Genomic DNA, 12,138 nt, shown 5'->3' on the forward strand with positions numbered 1-12,138 from the left:
GTTTCAAGCCTACAATTTTTTTTTTTTTTTTTTTTGCTTAGGCAATTGGAGTTAAATGACTTGCCCAGGATCACACAACTAGTAAGTGTTAAGTGTCTGAGATCAAATTTGAACTCAGGTCCCCTTCGCCAACTAGCTGCCCCCTTAGAAATTCTTTTGAGAAGTCTCGCTACACTGGTATATGACCCCAAACTTTTGGAGTCTTCTTGTAAGGTTCCCCTACTTCTAAGACTTATCCTTCTCTCTGACTGAAGATCAAAGAATTCTTCCCAGAGCCTCCATTTATGGAGATACCCAGGAGAGTCAGTTCATCATTTACAACCTGTTACACAGCTGTCATGTAGAAACCCCTTTTACAAATGGATACATACCTTCCCTCCTAGCCCTTTTGTAAAGCTTTCTGTGGTCTTCCACCATTAGTTTGTGAATATCTAGAAGACAGGGACTTTTGTTAAGCTCTATTTCTCAGATATTATTCTAACAAAAGTTTACTGAATGACACCTCCCAGGTTAAAAACAGAGCAATTCAAAGCTAAAGTGCCAAAAATTATTTTGACATATTTGGAATCTTTCTTGGGATATATTCCTAACAGTAAGATATCTGGGTCAAAATATATGAATGTTTTAAATCATACTTTCTTTGAAAAATTCCAAACTGTCTTCCAGAATGGTTAATTAAGATCAGTTCCAAGTTTTACCCAGAATGCAATTTAAGAGCAGTGTTTTTCAAACCTTAAGATAACACAAATATAAATATGTGAAAATACTTATTTTCACATCATGAAGAATATACTTTGCTTTTTGCTCAAGATCGTAAAAAAAAAAAAAAAGTTAAAATGACTAGCAATGTGACAATGGTGGATTCACTAGTAAATTCTCATTTCTCTTATTTTATATAATACTATCAGCTAACTGACTCCAAAATTTTCAACTCAATACTTCAGCAAGATTCTCAATATCTGATCTATGTCACTGTTGGGTTTTATGGAAAAGCAACCTTCCCCCTCTCCCACAGATAGATACTCTTAATACATACATAACAAACACCTTCAACTATAAATTAAGTGAAAAAAAAAAAAAAAAAGGTTTCTAAATTTCAAAACTGAGACAAAAGAGAGATACATAGGAACTCAGATATGTATAATATCATCTTCTGCCAAAATACAATAAAAAAGTCTGGGAAGCAAAAAGGAAAATTATAATAGTACATATTTTTTAAATAACAAAAATCCAAATATACAATACTGCATTGGGCGATGACCCAATTTGTATAGATATTACTTTGAACACCTGGGAAAACCAAATTTGGAGAAGCCAAAAAATTGGCTCTACTTTGCAAACATTTAACTTAAATAAAATTATAACTCTTTGGTCCCTCCTATATGACAACTATGAGATGGGCATTTGTTTTCCACAGTTATGAAACTTAAATTGGAAAATTGAAATCCACAAGGACATCAAGAAATAAGCAAGGCTGGAGGTTTGGTTTATTTTCACCCAATAAGAATATAAGCGGTTTGGGGGGAGGGACTGACTTTTATAGTTAAGGGTGGTGGCCTGAGATTTGAAAAGAATTTTTTGTTCCTTGCCCTTAGACCTCCTCTGTTACCTTCACTCTCCTAGAATATAAGCTCCTTGGGAGTAGGGACTGGCTATATAATGAGAGGTAGAGATAATGTCATGCAACTTCTGTAACATCCAATTAATGGGGAATGGACTTGTGCTTTGGGATAGGATATAAAATACTGACTTTGGAGTTTCAACAGTGTGTCTACTCACCTAGGAACCCATTCTTGCAAGAATATAAAAGTTAATCTTTCCTGCATTCATTAGTGAGTCTGTGGAGTTCTTGGTAAGATATTTTGTTTCTTACACAATCCATTTTCATATTTGAGATAGGATGTCTCCTGAGCATGTATTATGAATGTATTCTCTGCTATCACCTCTCAGAATCCCTTATTTCTTTAAAGCTCAGCTCCAGTGCCACCTCCTTTTACAAGGTATTTCCTGATAGTTGCACTTGTGGATACTTACCAAAGTTATCTTGTTTTTTTGTTTTTGTTTTGTTTTGTTTTGTTTTTATACATATATTGTCTCATCTGAAAGAATATAAATTCTTTGAAGTCTGGGATTGATTAATGTTTATCTTTGTATTGCTAATGCCAAGCATGGGGATGGGGGGAGATTTAAACAGTAGGTATTTAATAAACATTCTTGACCAAACAGTAACTCAAGAACTTCAGTCAAAGATAATATCAATATGTAAAGAAATAACAACACATCTCCTACAACATGTAAATTCAGGGTTCTAAGACTACAAGATACAGTGTGGTCACTTAAATTTTCATTAAATTTGTGAAAACACTTAAAAGAAATGGAAAACAAATATAAGATGTATTTAAAATGCATATTTCCCTTAAAATGTATATTTTAATAACAAGTGGAATGATTGTTCATTTAACTAATTTTTCTCTTGCAAATTAAGAGGATTAAAATATGCACAGTCTGACTAATTAGACCATTAAGTAGACTGTTCAAATTATAGCCTAAAATGATAGAATTAGTTTCAGAGAGGACAAACAACATGGCATGGCTGATATAGAGCAAGCCTAGGAATCAGCAAAACCTAAAATCAAATCCCAACTCATGCACAACTTGACTGTGTTCCTGGGTAGATCCTTCCAGAGCTCTAGGCCAAAGCTTCTTAAAATGTGGGTTGTGATCTTATAAGGGGTTGCAGAACTGAATACGGGGAATCTGAATGCAATGACCAAACATTAATTCAAAGTCAAACACATAATGAACTGAAGGTATTTATGGTGGCATGGCCCGTATTACATCGTGCAACTTCAATTGCAGCCTTGGTTCTGAAAACACACCATGTGCACATTGCACTGAATATGCACGAACACTGCCAAACACACTTTGGCTCGGATTCAAAATGGGATCATGAAACAATTTCTCAGGCAAAAAGGGGTCATAAATAAAAAAGGTTAGAAGCCCTGCTCTAGACAAAATAGTCTATAGTCTATAAGGCTATATATTGTAGAGATGATACTAATCAGCATTGAAAAAATATTTCCTCTCCTAAGAGAGCTTTGTTACAAGTGAAATCACATGTCTAGTCCTACCCTTAAACTTGTTAGCATTTTTCTTTGTAATTTTTGTTGTTTATTAAACCCTAAAATTATTTTTCTGACCAACTTCTCTCTAAAATCATAGTGGATGTCTTGTTAATTCCATAAATTGGCTTCAAATAAAACTTCTCAAGAACATCTACTACATCAAATATGAAACAAAATTCCTTCCATCTCTACTGACTGGTTATCTAATTAGTGCAAAATATATGATAGGTTTTAAAATGAAGTCTCTAATGTCAGTTGGTTTTGCCTGCTTTTCTTGTTAAAATGAAGGGTACAAAAGTTCGATGTGTTGCTAGTAGCTCCCAACACAAAGTAAGTTCTTTATAAATGTTTATTGACTAACCAGAATATAAGCTTCTTCAAGGAATCTGGCAGGAACTCAATAAAGCATTGTTGCTTTGATTTGTTGAACTGTTTTTAGCGTCAGAGAAGTTTTGACTTCTGATATTCAGCTGCACATTTTCCTCCTTTGGCGTTTCCTTCCTTCCTTCCCTTCCTCCTTTTCTCCCTATTGAGGGAATTATCTTACAATTCCTATATCAATTCATTGCCCATACTAAAGATTGAGTTAACAGTATTTGGCAAGTTTCAATCAGGATATCTGTGTCACATTCTTTAGCAGGAGCAGCTATCTACCACAGAGGGATTACTATAATATCACTTTATGGAGATTTAGGGGGAAAAAACAAAAAACAAACCTTTTAATTTCTCTTCCTTCCTCAAATCGGAGAGCAGAGTAAATTGAGTATTTTTATCTCCTCATTAGAGATATACAGCTGCAGGTTAATCATCTTTGACCTTAATATTAATGATAGTTATAAGTGACATTTACATAATGCTTTAATATTAGCATTGCAATCTCAACCTCTATGAAGATTGTATTACTATGATCATGCATTTATTTGGCACTTAATATTTGTAAATTATTACTACCCAATCTTTCAGAACTTTCTTACAACAGATAAAGTGACTTGCAAACATGAAAGAACTATGTAAATTTCAATTGTTATTACATAAATACTCAACTAGACCCATGATTTCATCAATGAGAATGCTCCTCCCATGGATAAAAATCATAATACAGATATTCCTATTTTTACCTTGATCCCACAGTTCATATGTGATCCCATAAGTTCATTATAAGGCATTCACCCAATGTTTTGGAGACCTTCTTAGACCTTCTGAACCTAGGTAACTAAACTCTCCATCAGGAGAGATGAAGCAACACTAAAGAGCTAAGGAAAAAAAAAAAAAATGGGGACTCCACCTCCCTCCTTCCTCCAGAAGGGAAATAAGCAAATGAATACCAGGAGTAGTAGTAAAACTACCCTGATGGTTAAGTGCAAATCAAAAACATATATTAAAAGCTTCTACTCTTTATGTAAGTATAAGAACAGTCCCTGTCCTGAAGAAGCTTACATACCAATTAATCAACATTTATTAATAACTTACTATGTATTGTACTAAATATTTAGGTACACAAAGAAAGGCAAAAACAGACCTTGCCCTTGTGAAATCGATTACTGAATGATTAGTAGTTTTTATTAATTGCTTACCACTGTAACTAATGTCTAACGGCTTAGAGTTAGAACTATTTTGTATAGGCCTTGGTAGTATGATACCTAAGAGGCTATACATGTTACTTTGAGTAAAACCTGCTACTTGAAGGCGATAAAGTAGATAAAATAGAGGATGGTTCAATATTGCTACAGGATGTTTTTCTTATCACTGGGTTACTCTAGTTAATCTAAGGACTATTAAACTGGCAACATTCCAATGACTGACTAAATTTGAGTCCTTTTAACATGGGCTCTAGCAGACTTTTTTGAAAGTTAACCTTTCTAGCTGTGTGACCTTGGGCAAGTCATTTAACTCCAATTTCAAAGAAGAAAGGAGGAGGAAGGAGAGAGGGAACAAGGAGGAGGAAGAGAAGGTTGTTAACATGAATATGGACCTATCAGTCTTAATTTAGTTGGTACCAGTTAACTTTATGTAATGGACTTCTATAACCAGACTACACAAAGAGCTATTTTGACTACGGTATGTCTGTGATCACTGAGGGATCACTGCGCTCTATTACTGGCAATTGCTAACCTTACCATAGATTATGCTTTGATTTTTGTGCTTCACTGTCCTTAATCAGAGATTTATCATAAACCTTCAAGCAACATATTCTAAATTGAGAAATAACATGTAAAGAAATAAGTACATACAAAATATACATGAAGGAGATAGAAGGTTAGCAACTTAACTGGGTTTGAGTGAAGAGAAAGGTTTTTTGCAGTTATTTGAGTTGAGTCTTGAAGATAGCCAAGGAATCTAAAGTTTGAGATAAGAAAATATAAAGAGATGGAATGTCTTATGCGAAGAACAGTAAGGACATTAGTATAGCTAGAAAGGTAGAGTTGAGTATAATAAAACTAGAAAGGAAAGAAGGATCCAGGTTGTGAAAAGCTTTATATATTAGTTGCAGTTAAGTGATACAGTGGATAGAGCAGATAACTTGGAATCAGGTAGATTTGAGTTTAAATTCTGTCTCTAATACTTTGTATGATTCTGGGCAAATTACTTAATCTTCCTGTGCCACAGTTTCTTCATCTGTAAAATCAGGGTAATTATAGCAACTATCTTTTCCAGTTGTTATCAAGATCAAATGAGTTAACATATAAAGAACTACATAAATGCTAAGTATTGTTATTATTAAGAAAAGACTTTAAAATTGATCTTGGAGATAAAAAGAATTAGCTGAAGCTTACTGAGAAAAAGGATTGGGGGAGTAGATGTGTGAAAAGAATTCTATTAGAGTATTACAAAAATAAAATGTATACAAAGAATTATGCAAGGGAGGATGACATAACTTAAGCAGTTAGGAAAGATTTCAGGGAAAGTAAGTTGAGTCTTGGAAAGAGCTAGGGGTTCCCAGAGGTTACAGTGGGTAGGGAGGTTACTCTAGGCATACAAGATGACCTATGATCAGATGTAAAGAGGGAGAAAATGCTGTGAACTTCAGATCAAGTGTACCTAGATTTTAGCAAAACATGTGAGAAAGTTAACATGTTATCACTCTAGAAAAGATGGCAAGATGTATACTACAGAGTAATACAACTGATGGCATCGGAATTGGTTAACTAGTCAAATCCAAAACATTAATTAATATAGTTTAATGACAATTTGGAAGATCTCCAGTAAAGTGTCCTATGGATCTGTGCTTGGCCATATAGTATTTAAAGTCTGCAATGATTTGGATAAAGGCATAGGATAACAGATCTAAAGCCTGAAAGTATCTTAGAGATCATGTAGACTAGTTCCTTATTTTATAGATGAGGAAAGTGAGGTCAAAGTTTTAACTTGCATAAAGACACAAAGATAGAGACAGTAAATGACAGAATTAAAGGATTGAAGCAATCATTACATTACTCCATAAGTCAAAAACTGTTGAATAGCCTGAACCAGGTTCAAATATAATTGGGAATGTTTAAGAAAATAAATTTAAAATATAACATAAAAATGCTAATTTGTTATTTTCTAAATCAATATGTAGCCAACAGGGATTCAATTCTATTTGAATTAGAGATCATTGCACTATACCACACATGCACATCAACTTTATCAACCATTGGCAATGACACAAATCTAGAAAGTATAACACAATGGGTCAGAACTTGATTTGCCATAATGGGTTAACTTTCGGAAGATAAAAAGTTAACTGGGATGATGTTAAAGTCTTATACTTGGGTTTGATTGTTTTTTTAAATGATTTCAGAAGATGTAACAAAGATGTTGGAGTAAAGGCCTGGACCTTTGAGCTCTCCCCCAAACCCTTCCAAATTCCTTTAAATAATGATTACTTTAAACAGATTTTAGAGTATCAGAATACACAAAAAAGTTGGAGTGGAACATTTTTCCAGCTGAAAACAACTTAAGATGATCAACATGAAAGGTCTGTGGTACCAAGGTGAGAAGCCAGTGTCAAGTCCTCAGCATAGCCCATGGCAGTCCCACCCCAACCCTGTCAGGTGTACGCAAAACAGCAACAGACTGTGGGGCCTCTGAATCAGTGGCAGTACTGGCAGTGTGTAGACCTCTCAGTCCACAAACAGCAAAACAACTTGGAAGTTCAGTAGGAAAGGTTTGTCAGTGGGGAGAAGTTCTCAGGAAACTAGCAAACCAGGAATGGGTTTGGGTAGCACTGCTGTTGCAACTTCCAGAGACCTCAGCTGGCAGGAGATTTCTTTACTAGCATTTAGGAAGGACTCTTGCTTTAGCACGATAGAACTTACAGTCACAGTAGAGTAAGAACACTCCTCACAGTTTCAGGGCAGAAAAGAGGGCTTGTGGTCAGGTCCCTAAAAGGATCTCTGAAAACAGTTTGGGACAGTACACTCTCTACCCTGAAAGTCTACTTCAAAAAAAGAGTTAAAAGCTAAGTAATTAGGTGGGAAAATAAACAACAGAAAAAGAGTCTGATCCTAGAAAGTTACTATGGTGATGAGGAATATCAAAACATATACTTAGAAAAAGATAACAAAGTCAAAGCTCTTACATCTAAAACCTTGAAAAAGAATAAAAATTGAGCTCAGTCCATGGAAGAGCTCAAAAGGGATTCTAAAATCCAAATAAGAGAGAGGAAAAATTGGGAGAAGAATTAAGAGTGGTACAAAAGGAAATACAAAAAGGTAATTAGAAAAGAATACCTTAAAAAGCAAAATTGGTCAAATAGAAAAGGAGGTTCAAAACGTCCCTGGGGAAAATAATTCCTTGAAAATTAGAATGGAGCAAATAGAAGCTAATGACTTTATGAGAAAACAATAAAACAAAACAAAAAGAATGAGAAAAAAAGTGAAATATCTCAATGGACAAACAATCAGAAAATAAGAAATAATTTTAAAATTATTGCTATACCTGAAAACCAATCAAAAAAAGAACCTAGACATCAAGAAATTATCAAGGAAAACTGTTCTAATATTCTAGAATGAGAGAGTAAAATAGAAATGGAAAGAATCCATTGATCACTTCCCGAATGAGATAACCAAATGTAAACTTCCTGAAAAATTATAGTTAAATTCCATAATTCCCAGGTCAAGGATAAAATATTGCAAAGCATCTAGAAAGAAACAATTCAGAGGAACCACGGTCAGGATAACACAAGATTTAGCAGCTTCTACATTAAAGAATCTGAGAGTTTTGGATATTATATTCTGGAGAATAATAGAGCTAGGAATACAACTAAGAATCACCTACCCAGTAAAACCGAGTATATTTCTTCAGGGGACCAGGAATCAACACTTAATGAAATAGAAAACTTTTAAGTATTATGATGAAAAGACCAGAGCTGAATAGAAAATATGATTTTCAAATACAGGACTCAGGAGAAGCATAAGGAGTTAATCAGGAAAGGGATATCATAAGGAATTTAAATAAGATTTATGTGTTTACATTCCTACATGGGAAAATACTTGTAACTCAGAACTTTCTCATTATTATGGCAGTTAGGAGTTAAAAAAAAAAATATATATATATATAAAATATTATACACACATACATATATATGTGTGTATATATATATATAAGTCTGTTGAATATGAAGGGATTATATACAAAAAAGAAAATTAAGGGGTGAGAGGAATATACTGGAAGAATGGGAAAGGGAGAGGTAGAATGACATGAATTATTTTTCATTAAAGAGAAAAGAAAAGGCTTTTATATTAGACAGGAAGAGAAGGAGGGGAGGGGGAATGAGTGAACCTTACTGTCATCAGAACTGGCTTACAGATGAAATAACACAAACTCAGAATGGGTGTAAAAATCTATCTTACCCTGCAGGAAAGTAGGAAAGGAAGGGGATATGGAAAGGGAAGAGGATGATGGAAAAGAGGGCATATTGGGGGAATGGTGGTCAGCAGCAAACGCTTTTGAGGAGGGTCAGGGTGAAAGGAGAAAGGAATTAGAATAAACAAGGGAAAAATAAAGTTAGCAATTTTGAATCAAGTTTCTTTATTGAAGGTCTCATTTCTCAAATGCATAAGGAACTAAGTCATATTTATGAGGGAAAAAAGATAAAAGTCATTCCCCAATTGATAAATGATTAAACCATATAAGCTATGCCCCAAAGGCTCTATGATTAGACATATCCTTTTGACTTTACAATATCACTACTAGGCATGAATCCCAAAAAAGATTAAAAAAAAAAAAAAAAAAACCTATAAGTTAAAAAAAAATTAAAAATTTTTAAATGTAAAAAAATAAATTAAAAAAACCAACATTAATAGCAGTTCTCTTTTCTGAACAAAGAATTGGAAATTGAGGGAACCCATCAACTGGGGAATGGTTAAACAAATTGTAGTATGTAATTATGATGGATTATTATTACTATTCCATAGGAAATAATGAGTAGGATCCTCTCAAAAAAACCTGGATAGTCCTCCATGAACTCAAGCAAAGAGAAATTTACTGTGTAAATAACAGCAATATTGTAGGATTATCAGTTGTGAATGACTGCTATTTTCAGCAATACAACAATCCATGACTATTCAGAAAGACTTATATTGAAAAATGTTATTCATATCCAAAGGAAGAACTTATTGTATCTGAATATAGATTAAAGCACACTTTTTAAAAAACGTTACCTTTTTGAGCTGTGTTTTGTCGTTTTTTTTTTGTTGTTTTTTTTTTAGTGGGAGGGAGGAATCTTTTTTTTCCACAACATGACTTTTATGTAAATATTTTACTTAACTTCACATATGCCTTCTTAATGGGGGGGAAGGAGAGAATCTGGAATTCAAAGTTTTAAAGACAAATGTAAAAATTTGTTTTAGATGTAACTGAGAAAAATAAAAATATTAAATAAAAAACATACTCCCCCCTCCCCCACAAGAAAAATGACAGCAAATACAAAATAAACAAGGTATAGTTAAGATGGAAGTTTGAAAAAAGATCTACGTTTTGGAGGCCTGAAATTACAAAATAAATCAGCAGTATAATGGTATACACACATAGCATTTGTGATTGGCAGATAGATAATATAATGGACATGGAATCATAAAGTCCCAACTTCATATCTAGCTTCAGACACTTACTGTGTGCCTCTTAACCAGGTCATTTAATCTATGTTTGCTTCAATTTCTTCATACATTAAAATGGAGAAATACCATCTTCATCTTAGGGTTATTGTGAGGGTAAAATGGCATAGCGTTTGTAAACAACTTTGAAACCCTTAAATGTTATTTAAATGACAATTATTATAAATGCTAACAATTAAGCTAATTTGACTTAGGGATACTTTGAGAGTCATAGGTTCCAGGAACTAGTAATTCCTTTGTCCACAGTCCTGGTAATCAACATGTGGAGAATTATGTCTAGTTCTAAATGACACAGTATAGGAAGAATAATCAGTAAGCTAGAAAAAGTCTATAGGTTAAGGCAATGTGGAATTTGAGAAGTTTAAATTATAGAAGAGAGAACTACTATTCAAATTTTAAATGAGGAGGAAACTGGGAATCAGTTTATTCATTTTTTATATAACACTAATATTCCACTACTTATATATACCATAACTTATGCAACTATTCCTTAATTGATGGGCATCTATTCATTTTTCAATTCTTTGCCACCACAAAAAGAGCTGCTACAAACATTTTTGTACATGTGGGTCCTTTTCCCTTTTTTACCATTTCTTTGAGTTACAGACCCAGTAATGGCACTGCTGAATCAAAGGGTATGCCCCATTTTTAAAGCCCTTTGGGCATAGTTGCAAACTGCTCTCCAGAATGGTCAGATCATTTCACAACTTCACCAACAATGCATTAAGTGTCCTAGTTTTTCCCATACCCCCTCTCCAATAGTTATCATTATCTTTTCCTGATAGCCAATTAAATATGTATAAAGTATTCCTTCAGAATAGTTTCAGTTTGTATTTCTCTAATCAATAGTGATTTAGAGCATTTTTTTTTTTTTATCATGACTACAAATAACTTAAATTCTTCATCTGAAAATTGTCTAGTTCCAGTACTTGAAAGATGGTCAAGTAAAAAACAACTCTGGAGTTCCTTAAGTTGGATATAGAAACTTTTCATATAGGGAAACGCTGAGAGAAATCATAAATGTGGTTACTGGCCTCATTGTTGTGGCACAATCACTTGTGAGTCCAAATATTTTTTAATAAATTTGGTTCTACATATCCAAGTTTTTGTGTGGCAGTTCTCTCTTCGTTTTCCTGTCATGCTAGCAAACTTACAATATATCCCATCATTTAAGGGAGCATTTGCTACTAAATGGAGGGACTAACAGAAGAGATTATTTATCTCACAAGTCTCTGAAATTAAATTCGTAAACCACAACATAGAGATAAGTTAAGATTACTTGGTCTTCTTAAGCTAATCTTTCAAAGATGTACTTACTAATAAAGTACACTTTATTATCATTAAAACATTAGTAAACTATCCTACATAATAGGATTTCCTAAGTTACTACCTATTATTGCTACCTTTGAAATTCTGCTGAACTATTTTAATAAAAAGTATCTCATACAAAACTGTATTTTAAAAATTAGTGGTTATACTTGTAGGGTCAAAGCAAGGTAGAAAGTTGTCATCTTAAATTCAGAAAAAGTGGTTGTGGACCTGAAGAAAAACAGAGGGAAACAGTAATTAGATTAGCATGATCTACTTTTTTCATTGGCCATTAATCTGATAACTATAATGTGAATAATATATATAATGGAATTCTTATTGGCTAAAAATGTAAGCACAAACTCAATATGCATAAATTGAGAGTGTACTTTATATTCTGAAAAGAACATTTACAACTTTTTGGAAAGCAATCATGAAACTCCATGTTTTAAACTAATTATATTTTGCTTAGAAAATTAAAGATTATATGATAATATATTGTAATGTACATTTAAATCCCTACTCTAGTGCTTCAATCATGGTGTGAAGGTGACCCAGAAATTTCAAAAGTTATACTAGCTCTGGCAGGTTTGATCAAGCCAGAACAG

General features: G+C 33.4%; 1 protein-coding gene across 9 annotated transcripts in view; it reads right to left on the bottom strand.

Annotated features, from left to right (window-relative positions):
• HMBOX1 (homeobox containing 1) overlaps positions 1-12,138 on the bottom strand; it is a 240,102-nt gene that overhangs the window by 167,755 nt on the left and 60,209 nt on the right. The window contains exons 1-2 of one of the 9 annotated variants that reach the window (XM_074287561.1): positions 11,701-11,929; positions 9,770-9,914 (exon numbers count right to left, since the gene is read on the bottom strand). The exons of 7 other annotated variants lie outside the window; for them this stretch is intronic. The gene's annotated coding sequence lies outside the window, so the exon portion shown is untranslated. Of the gene's footprint in view, positions 1-9,769; positions 9,978-11,700; positions 11,930-12,138 lie in introns of those variants that run through there. One more of the 9 variants, XM_074287570.1, reaches the window with a different exon arrangement.

The sequence above is a fragment of the Sminthopsis crassicaudata genome, chromosome 2, assembly GCF_048593235.1.
Source record: "Sminthopsis crassicaudata isolate SCR6 chromosome 2, ASM4859323v1, whole genome shotgun sequence".
Lineage (NCBI taxonomy): Eukaryota > Metazoa > Chordata > Mammalia > Dasyuromorphia > Dasyuridae > Sminthopsis > Sminthopsis crassicaudata.